This window comes from Callithrix jacchus, chromosome 15 (assembly GCF_049354715.1).
Source record: "Callithrix jacchus isolate 240 chromosome 15, calJac240_pri, whole genome shotgun sequence".
Classification (NCBI taxonomy): Eukaryota; Metazoa; Chordata; class Mammalia; order Primates; family Cebidae; genus Callithrix; species Callithrix jacchus.
In genome coordinates this window covers 70,579,622-70,591,826 of record NC_133516.1, presented here as the reverse complement: position 1 = coordinate 70,591,826, position 12,205 = coordinate 70,579,622, and positions in this window count along the sequence as shown.

The following is a 12,205-nucleotide window of genomic DNA, read 5'->3' as shown; positions in this document are numbered from 1 at the left end:
ATGATGAGGTAACTCACTCAAAGATCAGGAATGTGGACAGATGTAAACCATAGCCACAGAAGGAATCAGTACTATTTTATAAAGTGATAGAGTGCATGCAGTGGCCCTGTGGCATTCGTGAGAGTCCGACTTCCTCTCAGAACTTGCTCTGTAGTTTGAGGAGCCACACAGATGAGCCTCTGGCTGAGAGGAGGATGATCTGAGGCAGCCTGGACCTGAAGCTGAAGCCAAAGAGAGTGGGATTGGTCTGGGTAAAAGGAGTTTAAAATTTTTTTAATTTTAAAATTATTTTTTTCAGAGACATAGTCTCATGATATTGCTAAGGCTGGCGTCTAACTCCTGGGCTCAATCTATCCTTCTACCTTGGCGTCCCAAAGTGTTGATATTACAGGCATGAGTCGTAATGCCTGGCCAAGGGTTTTTTAAGTTGTATCCTGGTAGCTAAGGAGGAAAGTGGTCTGCAGAGGCCCTGGAGCTTGTAAACATCTTCAAACCACCATGCCAGCCTAGGCCACTGACCCACATTATCACATTTGGGAGAAGTAAGTGTTATGCATGCTGCTGTGTTTGGGGGCCTCTTCGTTACAGTATCATAGTGTGTCTGCTCACTAAGACATCAGTGGGGAGGCAGCTGCACACAAAAGATGAAGTCAGAGACCCTCTGTCAAGCTCTTAGTAGGAGAGACAAGCCTTAACCTAGGAAACAAAATTGTGATTACAAAACGTGGTAACTGCTGTGAAAGGCACAGGCTGAGACTTGAGAGAGAAACTAACGGGGTCCCTAATTGGACAGCCGTCAGGGAAGTCCCCTTTGAAGAAATAGATTTTTTTTTCACTTTTTAACCATATGTATTTTATTTTTAAATGGCATTTAATGAAACAATACACTGACTTATTGAACATTGTAGACTTATTTTTTTTCTTTTCATGCAATCTTGAAATATATTTCAACTTAAAGTCCCAAATATAACACTTCTCTTGAAAAATATAGGCACCCAAAGGACATTACAGAAATACACCAAACATGAATTATTGGCACAGATCCAATATTCCAAAACAGTTAATATTAATTAGATGGAGATACCTTTTTTTTTTTTTTTGAGACAGAACCTTTTTTTTTTTTTTTTGAGACAGTCTTACTCTGTCACCAGGCTGGAATGCAATGGTGCAATCTCAGCTCACTACAACTTCCGCCTCCCGGGTTCAAGCAATTCTCCTACCTCAGCCTCCCAAGTACCTGGGACTACAGGTGCACGCCACCACACCCAGCTAATTTTTGTAATTTTAATAGAGACAGAGTTTCACTGTGTTGGCCAGGATCGTCTCAATCTCTTGACCTTGTGATCCACCTGCCTCGGCCTCCCAAAGTGCTGGGATTAAAGGCGTGAGCCACCACACCCAGCCCAAGACATCTTATTACAATATTAACACCATGTCCTGTAGGGTTGATGGCCCCACAGGGTCATGGGGTGAGCCTTATGCTGTGCTGAGGCGCAGTATCCAAGAAATAAAGAAACAGGACACAGAAGTACAGGAAAAACGCAGCTGGGCTTGGGGGGGCACGCCACCTATAAGCAGAGTCAGGTGAGGCTCCGAATGTCCAGAAGCATGAGTATTTATTGTGTGTAGGTTAGGGGGCAGGGCAGTGAGTGAAATCATCTTTAAGGATAGTGATAGGGTTGTGAGCAATAAAACATGGGGTCCACCCGCATTAGGTCACCTAGGGCAGGAGGTGGACAGTGCGCAGCAAGGGGCCTGTTCCCACGAAGGCAAGGGCCCTGCGCAGTAAGGGGTCCACCCCCAATAGGTCACCGAGGTTTGAAGGTGGGCCGTGCGCAGTGTGCAATACTTCTATCTATGGTCAAACTACTTCTAAAAAGATTTATAGGAGGATGCTTTAAGTCACATAGCAGTGACAGAGCTGTCAGGGTTACTGCCACCTTCTGGCAGCTTCCAATGGGTTCTATGGGAAGATGCTTTTCAAGCAGCACAGTAGCAAGAGCTGATAAAGTTAGTTCAATCGCCAAGGTGGATTGCCAGTCTGAGGGCAGCCTTCCACAAGAACTGGAGCAAGGTCCTACAACTCCTTTATCAGGAGGAGTGGCTCTTGCTCCAAGCCTGCCATACAGTGGGTATCTTTACGATAGTGAATGCTGCCACCTGGGCCATGGATTCTTGTCCTGGCATAACTGTTTTTCCCTTAAATCATGCTTTGCACTATGTCTGCTCTAGGCATTCCTCTGATTATTAGCTGCTTATTCCTTAATTTATGCTCTGTACTGTGTCCACTCTAGGCACTCCTCCGATTATGAACTAAGATATAATTATAGGTATATGTGTAGGGAAATATTCTTTAGGCACTCATACTATCAACTATTATATGATTATATATAGAGGATTATATAAAGGGATTCGTCAAGCCCTAATTCTATAAACTAATATATGATTATATAAAGGAATATATAAAAGGAAATAGCTGAGTAGTAACACTATGAAGTGAGATATTCCTCAAGCCCTAACTGTGCTAGGGTTCTGCTTAGCTCTCATTCCTCGGTGCCTATATGGGGGGTTACCCAGAATGTCCCTTTCAATTCAGGTGAGCACCTCTATTTCCATTCCAAGACCCTGTGATTTTATACCCATTTAACACAACAGCAACAATAACAGTAATGTTAGCTAGTATGTTATGCGCTTCATGAGTGCCACGCTTAGCTAAATATGTAAAACATGTTTTGTTTGTTTTATTGGCCAAGAGATGATTTCTTAAACAACCAGAAGATACTGTAAGTTCAAAGTCCTGGAGGCCAGAAGGAGCTTGTATTCAAGAAGCAATAAAGGAAATACAAGAAAATATATTTTCTCAAGGAAACATAAGTTGTGTTTCTATGTAACTCTGTGCACCAGGAGGGCCCCCGCAAGAAAGAGAGATCTCACTCTACAGGGTTTACTGAGAAAAGTTTAGTGAAGGGGCCATTTACCTGAAATGTGGGCGAGGTTGAGGGGACCAACAGGAGATGGCGCAGCACCTGAATTGGCAACAGAGGAGAGGGAGCTCTCACCCCTAAACCTGAAGGGAGGAGGGGGAGTGGTTTCCTGGAACCAGTGAGAATAGCTGGCTATGGGTCACCTGGAAGCCTGAGAGGAGGTTTGAGGCCACACAGTCACTGCCAAAACTGGGGGTACATGGGGAGAATACCCCACATTTGCTCTCCTCCCAGCCTCCTATGCCCTGCTGGCACTTCCCATTGGCTGGATGAAACTGGAACCCCAAGATCAAGGAAGCCTCAGGCATCCATGGGGGTCGGCTTTGTGGGGGAACACTGAGCAGGGTGGAAAACCCTGGTGAGCAGGTCTGCAGGTTGCAGGTAAGCAGAGAATGACTACTGATGTTCTGAGCAACATTGGAGATTCCTCCAGCCCTCGTGAGCCAGCTCCAAAAGAGGAGTGAGTGAGCTTGAAAAATAACCCTTCCTCCTGTCCCCAGTACTGCCTGCAAAGGTCTTGTTGACCTGGAACATTCACATATCCTGTCACTATGGAAACCTGACACTCACTCTTGGCTATCTCTTCCTACCATCTATACCAAACTGGTGGCCAAGAGGATGAGAAATCACTGCACTGCTAGAGCCCCTATTAGAAGCCCCAGTCCCCACTCTAGGCTCCTGGCAATAAGCAGTTTGCTCCAACTACAAGGACTGGCTCCAGGGGAACTCATAAGTCCACACCATTGCCAATGACAAACTCAGCACACACTCTGGGGTGCTCCCTCAGCTGCACAGATGGAGGGAGACACAGAGCCCACAGCTACAGGCACACACCCACGGTGCCAGACTCAAATGCACACACACAGGCACAGACAGAGACGCACCCTCACAGTGAGTGCTGCCATGCCCCAGCCCCATGTCTGGCCACCCCTGCCAATCTCCCAATCTCCATCTCCCTGATTGTCCCAGGATAAAGATAAAAATGCGACACCCCAAAATACTGAACATCTTCCCTGCTGTGTCTGTTCTCCAGAAAGGGAAGTTCCTGGAGCACAGATGTGACAGGAAGGCAAATATATAGCTGTGGATCTAGATATACATATGCCAAGGACAGAGTCAGGGTTTGTGAGGCCTGATGTTCCTACAGTGTGGGAGGGACAGCTCTTAAAAAACAAAAAAGGCCAATGCAATGGCCCATGCCTGTATTCCCAGCACTTTGGGAGGCCAAGGCGGGTGGATCACCTGAGGTCAGGAGTTCAAGACCAGCCTGGCTAACATGGCGAAACTTTGTCTCTTCTAAAAATACAAAAATTAGCTAGGCACGGTGGCAGGCACCTGTAGTTCCAGCTACTTGGGAAGCTGAGGCAGGAGAATCACTTTAACCCAGGAGGTGGAGGTTGCAGTGAGCCGAGATCACACCACCACTCAAGGATGGAGGACAACAGTGAAACTCCATCTCAAAAAAAAAAAAATTAAAACTATGAATACAAAACTAGAAACCTTGGAAGGAGCCCTGAAGCTCAACAAGAAATCTGCCTGATGCATGCAGGACACAGAGAGATAACCCCATAAACACATGTGGGAGCAAAGACACAGACACTCCAGGCTCCTCAAGCCATATACATTAACATGCACAGACACAGGCATGCACACGCACACACACTCCGTGCCTCAGGCGCTCTCAGGGCAGCCTACGAGGCCTCTGTGCACCAACCTTCAGAGAGGTCGCTGCAGCCCTGGCTTAGACCTTAGGCTTCCCCTAGCTGCTTCAACACCCACAGGCATCCTCTGAGACCCTGCACTTTACTGTTTCAGAGGAACCAACCCTGCTCCCCACTCCAGCTTTTTCACCCATGACCTCCAGCCCCAGGACAAGATGAGCAGGAGGAGGGAGAGCTACCCAACACTCACTGAGGAGTCAGCCTCTGGACCTCAGAGCCAGCATCACCCCCCTGCACTCACACCCCCACCGCATTCTGCAGCCTTCTCCTAAGGAGGGGAAACTGAGGCCCAGAGAGAGAGTGCATGAGCTCTAATTCCAGTCCTCTGGGATGACAGCAGTACATCATTACATGCACACAAAGAACCAACACACATTTTTCTGGAATGCAGGCTATTTTAAAAGGTTTTCTTTTTTTTAATACGTCTTTTTTTAAGCACAAAGATGAAAATGGCCTGTAATGCTGCCGCACAGATAATCGCAGTGGTATTTTTAAAATAAAGTTAATGAATGCCTACGTTTGCAAAATTCAAACCATACCAAAGGATTATGAAATGAAAACTAAAACCTTTTCCATCACAGTCGCTCTCCCCAGAAACGATGCCTCTTTGTTTCCTTCCTGAAGACATTGGTATGCCAGCATTTTTTACCTATAAAAAGAAGATCACTCTGCCCACTACATTGGACCTTGCCATATTTTCACCTAAAACACATCTCCGCAGATCTTTTCACATCTACCCGGCTAATCCGCCTCCTTCTTTCTAACGGCTGTGCTGTACTCTGTTGTATGAGTGTGCCTTCTGTGGGTGTGTATTTACCGTATTTCCGGTTTCTTTCCTCTTACAATGCACCAGCAGAACGCTGAGGTACCTGAATATACTGCAAATGTTTCCGCAGGGAATATACTGCACATATTTCCACACAGGCAGAGGCGCTGGGACAAAGGGTATGTGCATTTTTAATTCTTGGCAGGTCTCTTGGCTCATGCCTGTAATTCCAGCACTTTGGGAGGCAGAGGCAGGTGGATCACCTGAGATCAGGAGTTCAAGACCAGTCTGGCCAACCCAGGGAAACCCCACCTCTACTAAAAATACAAAAATTAGTGGGGCATGATGGTCTGTGCCTGTAGTCCCAGCTACTCAGGAGGCTGAGGCAGGAGAATTGCTTGAACCAGGGAGGCAGAGGTTGCAGCGAGCTGAGATCATGCCACTGCACTCCAGTCTGGGCAACAAGAACAAAACTCTGTCTTAAAAAAAAAAATTCTAGTAGAGCTTGCCAAAATGCTCTTCAAAAAGATAGCATTCATTGACACTTAGCAATGATATTTGAGTTTGTCTCCCTAGGCTTTTTTTTTTTTTTTAGAGAAGTCTTGCTCTGTCCCCCTGGATGGAGTGCAGTGGCACAATCCTGGCTCACTGCAACCTCTGCCTCCCAGGTTCATGCGATTCTCCTGTCTCAACCTCCTGAGTAGCTGGGAATACAGGCAACTGCCACCATGCCCAGCTAATTTTTTGTATTTTTAGTAGATACAGGGTTTACCGTGTTAGCAAGGATGGTCTCAATCTCCTGACCTGGTGATCCGCCTGCCTCCGTCTCGCAAAGTGCTGGGATTACAGGCATGAGCCACCGCGCAAGGCCTTTGTTTTTTTCTTTTCTTTCTTTTTTTTTTTTGAAACAGAGTTTTGCTCTTGTTGCCAAGGCTGGAGTGCAATGGCACAACCTCCACCTCCTGGGTTCAAGTGATTCTCCTGCCTCAGCCCCCCAGTAGCTGGGATTACAGGCATGTGCCACCATGCCCTGCTAATTTTTTATATTTTCTGTAGAGACAGGGTTTCTCCATGTTGGTCAGGCTGGTCTCAAACTCCTGACCTCAGGTGATCTGCCCACCTCAGCCTTCCAAAGTGCTGGGGTTACAGGTGTGCAGGCGTTAACTACCTTGCCAGGCCTTTTTTAAGACAGAGTCTCACACTATCACCAGGCTAGAGTGCAGTGATACAATTTTGGTTTAAGCAATTCTTTGCCTCAGTCTCCTGAGTAGCTGCGATTACAGGCGCCTGACACTACACCTGGCTGATTTTTGTGTATTTTTAGTAGAGATGGGCCAGGTTGGTCTTGAACTCCTGACCTCGTGATCCACTCGACTTGGCCTCCCAAAGTGCTGGGATTACAGGCATGGGCCACTGTGCCTGGCTGTCTCCCTAGAGTTTTCATCAGTGTTGCCAATCTAAGGAGTGAAAAGTCCCATCTCAGTGGTTTTCAACAGGTTTATTTTTATATAATTCACATACTAGACAATTCACTATCCAATGGCTTTTAGTATAGAGTTGTGAAAGTATCACCATCAACTTTAGAACATTTCGATTACCCCCAAAAGAAACCCTATACCTTTTAGCACTCACTCCCCATTTCTTCCCTTCCAGCAGCCACTGGAAGCCATTAATTCACTTTTTTGCATCTATAGATGTGCCTATTCTGGACGTTTCACCTAAATACAATTGTGTAATATGTGACCTTTTCTGGGAGCAAAGGGGCACAGGAGCTGCTGTGATTGGAGCACCCGGCACCTGGAGCCTCGCTGGTTCACACTGCCATGCCGTTGGGCACACAGGCCCACAGAGCAGAACTTGATATCTAGCTCTCCACACCCATTCATCCTTCCTGGTCAAATGCCTGCCTAAGATTGCCTGCTGCGAGGGAGGGCAAAGGGCTGACTTTATGTCCCCTGTCATCTTCCCTACCCTCAGCTGGGTCCCAGCAGGGTGCCTGGGCACTGCTTCCTGGCCCTGCAGGATTAGCATGACTTTAAGGGGTTTTTCCCCCCTTCTTTTTATTATGGAAAATTCCAAACATATGCAAATAGTATAAATGAGCCTTGTGTACTCATCATCTGTCTTCAGTACTGATCAGTTCAATAATGATCAGCTCAGCTGGGCATGGTGGCTCACACCTGTAATCCCAGCACTTTGGGAGGCCGAGGCAAGCAGATCATTTGAGGTCAAGAGTTCGAAACCAGCTTAGCCAACATGGTGAGACCCCTGTCTCTAATAAAAATACAAAAATTAGCCAGGCATGGTGGCAGGTACCTGTAATCCCAGCTATTGGAGAGGTTGAGGAAGGAGAATCACTTAAACTCAGAGGTGGAGGTTGCAGTGAGGTGAGATTGTGCCACTGCACTCTAGCCTGGGGGACAGCGAGACTCCATCTCAAAAAAGAAAGAAAGCAAGAAAGAGAAAGAGAGAGAAAGAAAGAAGGAACGAAGGAAGGGGAAAAGAAAGGAAGGAAGGAAGGAAAGAAGGAAGAGTACTCGTGTTACTCCCACCTGAAAAGTGTTCCCAGCTGATGGAGCCTACACCAGAAGCTGTATGAAATAAGCCATCCATGGACTGGACGTTGCCACTTCAGTGACAAGTAGGAATGAATTTGGCAACATGGAAGGGTAAGGGAAGCATTCTAAAATTTAACAAGATTTGGCTACCAATGTCTGAATTTTAACTGTGGTAGAAACCAGCAGTTGCGGTGGTTGAACATGGATGAACCTTGAGGACATTATGCTAAGTGAACAAGCCAGTCACAAAAGGAAAAATACTGAGTGATTCCACTTATATGAGGTACCTCATATGAGATACCTAGGGCAGTCAATTTCATCGAGACAGAAAGTGGAATGCGGGGTGCTGGGGCCACGGGAAGGAGAACTAGGGAGAGGCAGTGAGCCAAGATTGCATCAGCACAATCCAGTCGAGCCAAAAAAGAGTGAAACTCTGAAACTCTGTCTCAAAAAAGCCAACTTTACCATATTAACCATGACTAAGTGCACAGTTCAGTAGTGTTAAATATTTTTGTACAACAGATCTCTAAAACTTTTTTTTTCTATTTCTTGTTTTTTTTTTTTTTTTTGAGACCCAATTTCACTCCATTGCCCAAGCTGGACTGCAGTAGCACAATCGGCTTACTGCAATTTCCACCTCCTAGGTTCAAGCAATTCTCCTGCCTCAGCCTCCCAAGTAGCTGGGATTACAGGCACCTGCGACCACACCTGGCTAATTTTTGCATTTTTAGTAGAGATGGGATTTCACCATCTTGGTCAGGCTGGTCTTGAACCCCTGACCTCAGGTGATCCTCCCACCTTGGCCTCCCAAAGCATTAGGATTACAGGCGTGAGCCACCTCGACCTGCCCTCTGGAACTTTTTTATCTTGCAAAACTAAAACTCTTTACTCCTGATACACTAACTCTCTATTTCTCTTTCCCATTGCCCTGGCACCCCCCATTCCACTTTCTGTCTCTATGAAATTGACTGCCCTAGGTACCTCATATAAGTGGAATTACACAGTATTTTTCCTTTTGTGACTGGCTTGTTCACTTAGCATAATGTCCTCAAGGTTCATCCATGTTGTAGCATGGCTCAGAATTTCCTTCCTTTTTAAGGCTAAGTAATATCCCATCATATGAACAGAGACATTTTCTTTATTCGTTCATCTGTCAATAGACATTTAAGTTCTTTCCACCTCTTGGCTATTGTGAATAATGCTCCTATGAACATTTGTGTGCAAATATCCATTTGAGTCTCTGCTTTCACTTCTTTTGGACATGTACCCAGAGGTGGGATTGTGGATCATATGGCAATTCTATGTTTAATTTTTTCAGGAGCCACCATACTGTTTATGCCAGTTGATATTCCCACATCAGAACAAGGCTTCTAACTTCTTCATATCCTTGCCAACAGCTGTTATTTTCCATTTTATTTCTAATAGTGGCCATCCTAATAGGTGTGATATTAATAGAAGTGACATTCACTGTGGGGTAGTTTATTTTATTTTTTTTTATTTAATTTTTTGAGACAAGGTCTCGCTCTGTCACCCAGGCTGGAGTGCAGTGCAGTAGGTTGATCTCCGTTCATTGCTACCTCCGCCTCCCTGGTTCAAATGATTTTCCCACCTCAGCCTCCCCAGCAGCTGGGATTACAGGCATGCAAACACGATTCCCAGCTAATTTTTGTATATTTTGGTAGAGACAGGGTTTTACCATTTTGGCCAGGCTGATCTTGAACTCCTGACCTCAGGTGATCTGCCCACCTCGGCCTCTCAAAGTGCTGGGATTACCGGCATGAGCCACCATGCCACACCTTTTAAATGGATGGCATATAATGGCCCATCCTGGGAGAATTGAGCTGAAAGAAATAATGTAAGAGAAAGCTTAAATCATTGTACCTATCTATTTTGTTTGTAGAAGCAACAAAACTGGAATGGACCCAAATGCCAAAGGATAGGGAAATAGTTAAGCCAACAAGTAGAGTACTTTGCAGTTAGGAGAAGTAAGTTCCCAGATGCCTCCAAGGAAATGGAGAAATGTGTACCTTAAACAACAAAACTAAGTGGAGGCCAGGTTTCTAAGTAAACACTGACCCTTGTTACATAAAAGCCATACACAGCATGCTGGTCAACTGCCCACAGGCACTCAGGTCCATTTCCACTCTGCCCTTGTCCTCTGGCTTCTCATTCAACCAGTGGCCACTGGTGCTGGAACGCTGAGGGTGGGAAGAGAGGATAAGCCAGGGCATTTCTCCCCTGGGTGCCCTTTGACATCACCAGGAGCGGGAGGACCTTCTCTGTGGCTTTAGCTCTGCCTGGTCCCCCTGGGAACTTCAGTGGTCCCATCACCTACCAGGAAGGCCCTTCCCATGGCTCTAGCTTCTGCTGGGTACCCCAACTCCTGGGTCACACCTACTACCATCTCTTTGTTCCTAGGAATGAGAGTGGCCTCCTGCTGAGCTAATTCCTCTAACCTGACTGCCACCACCTCCCTCACCAGAGCAACCAATCCCCTGTATTAAATTCCATGAGAGAACATTGTGTTTTCCTGGCTGGCTCCAGGCTGATATTTGCACTAATAGATAAAAATAAGAAGTGTTCTTTTTTTTTTTTTTTTTTTTTTTGAGTTGGAGTTTTGCTCTTGTTACCCAGGGTGGAGTGCAATGGCACAATCTCGGCTCACTGCAACCTCTGCCTCTTGGGTTCAAGCAATTCTCCTGCCTCAGCCTCCCAAGTAGCTGGGATTACAGGCGTGTGCCACCATGCCCAGCTAATTTTTGTATTTTTAATAGAGATGGGGTTTCACCATGTTGACTAGGATGGTCTCGATCTCTTGACCTCATGATCCACCTACCTTGGCCTCCCAAAGTGCTGGGATTACAGGCGTGAGCCACCACGCCCGGCCAAGAAGTTGTTTGTTTGTTTGTTTTTATTTTGAGACAGAGTCTTGCTCTGTTGCCCAGGCTGGAGTGCAGTGGTGTGATCTTGGCTTACTGCAACCTCTGCCTCCTAGGTTCAAGCGATTCTCCTGCCTCAGCCTCCTGAGTAGCTGGGACTACGGGTACATGCCTACCATGCCCAGCTAACTTTTGTATTTTTAGTAGAGATGGGGTTTCACCATGTTGGCCAGCCTGGACTTGAACTCCTGACCTCAGGTGATTCACCTTGGCCTCCCAAAGTGCTGGAATTACAGGCATGAGCCACTGTGCCAGGCCGAAGTTTTTTTTTTTTTTAATATTATAAATGATATGTGTTCATTGTACAAAATGTAGAAAATTCAGAAATATATACAGTAGAAACAAAATAAAAATCAGCATAGCCAGGTACAGTGGTACATGTACTTGTAGTCCCAGCCACTCAGGAGGCTGAGGCAAGAGAATCAGTTGAGCCCAGGAGTTTGAGTTCAGCCTGGGCAACATAGTGAGACCCCATCTCGTAAAAAAATCAGCCATAAACTTACCACCTGAATTCAACTACGATTACCATTCTCTACTTTTTTGAACATATGAGATCATATTCTTATGATTTTGTAATCTTTTTAGCTAACAGCATAACACAAATATTTTCCAATGTTGCTTATAAATTCCTTGTAAATGTTTTTGAACAGCTATATATAACTTATCAAAGAGATATATCCTAATTTACTTAATGAAGCTGTTAGATATTTTAGATTTTTTCTAATATAAATAACACTATAATTAAAATCTTTGTGTACAAAGGTTTTTATTTTTTTATTTTTTTCCCCAGATTTTAGATTATTTCCTTAAATAATTGTACCAAGGGTGTGAACTATTTAGAGGCTTTTGGCATACATTATCAAATTATATTCTACAAATATTGGTCCTGTTTGCATTGCCCAGAATGTCATGAGATGGCCTTGATCACCACTCTGTAATGGAACATCCTGTGTCTCAGATGCCACAGCTCTGTCAAAGGAAAGCTTCTCCTATGCATGCTATTCAATGCCAACAACCCCGGTGGGGTCTAGGAAGCAGGGAGCAGGCCCTGGAGTATAGGGAAAAATCATGTATCAGTTAGCTATTGCTGAATAACAAATCACTCCAAAACTTTAAGGCTTAAAAACATTCATTGTTTCTAATGAGTCCATAGGTCAGCTGGGTGGTTCTGTTAACCCGGGCAGCACTTGACTGATCTTGGCTGCCATCCTGTAGTGAGCTGGTAGGTCAGCTGGGA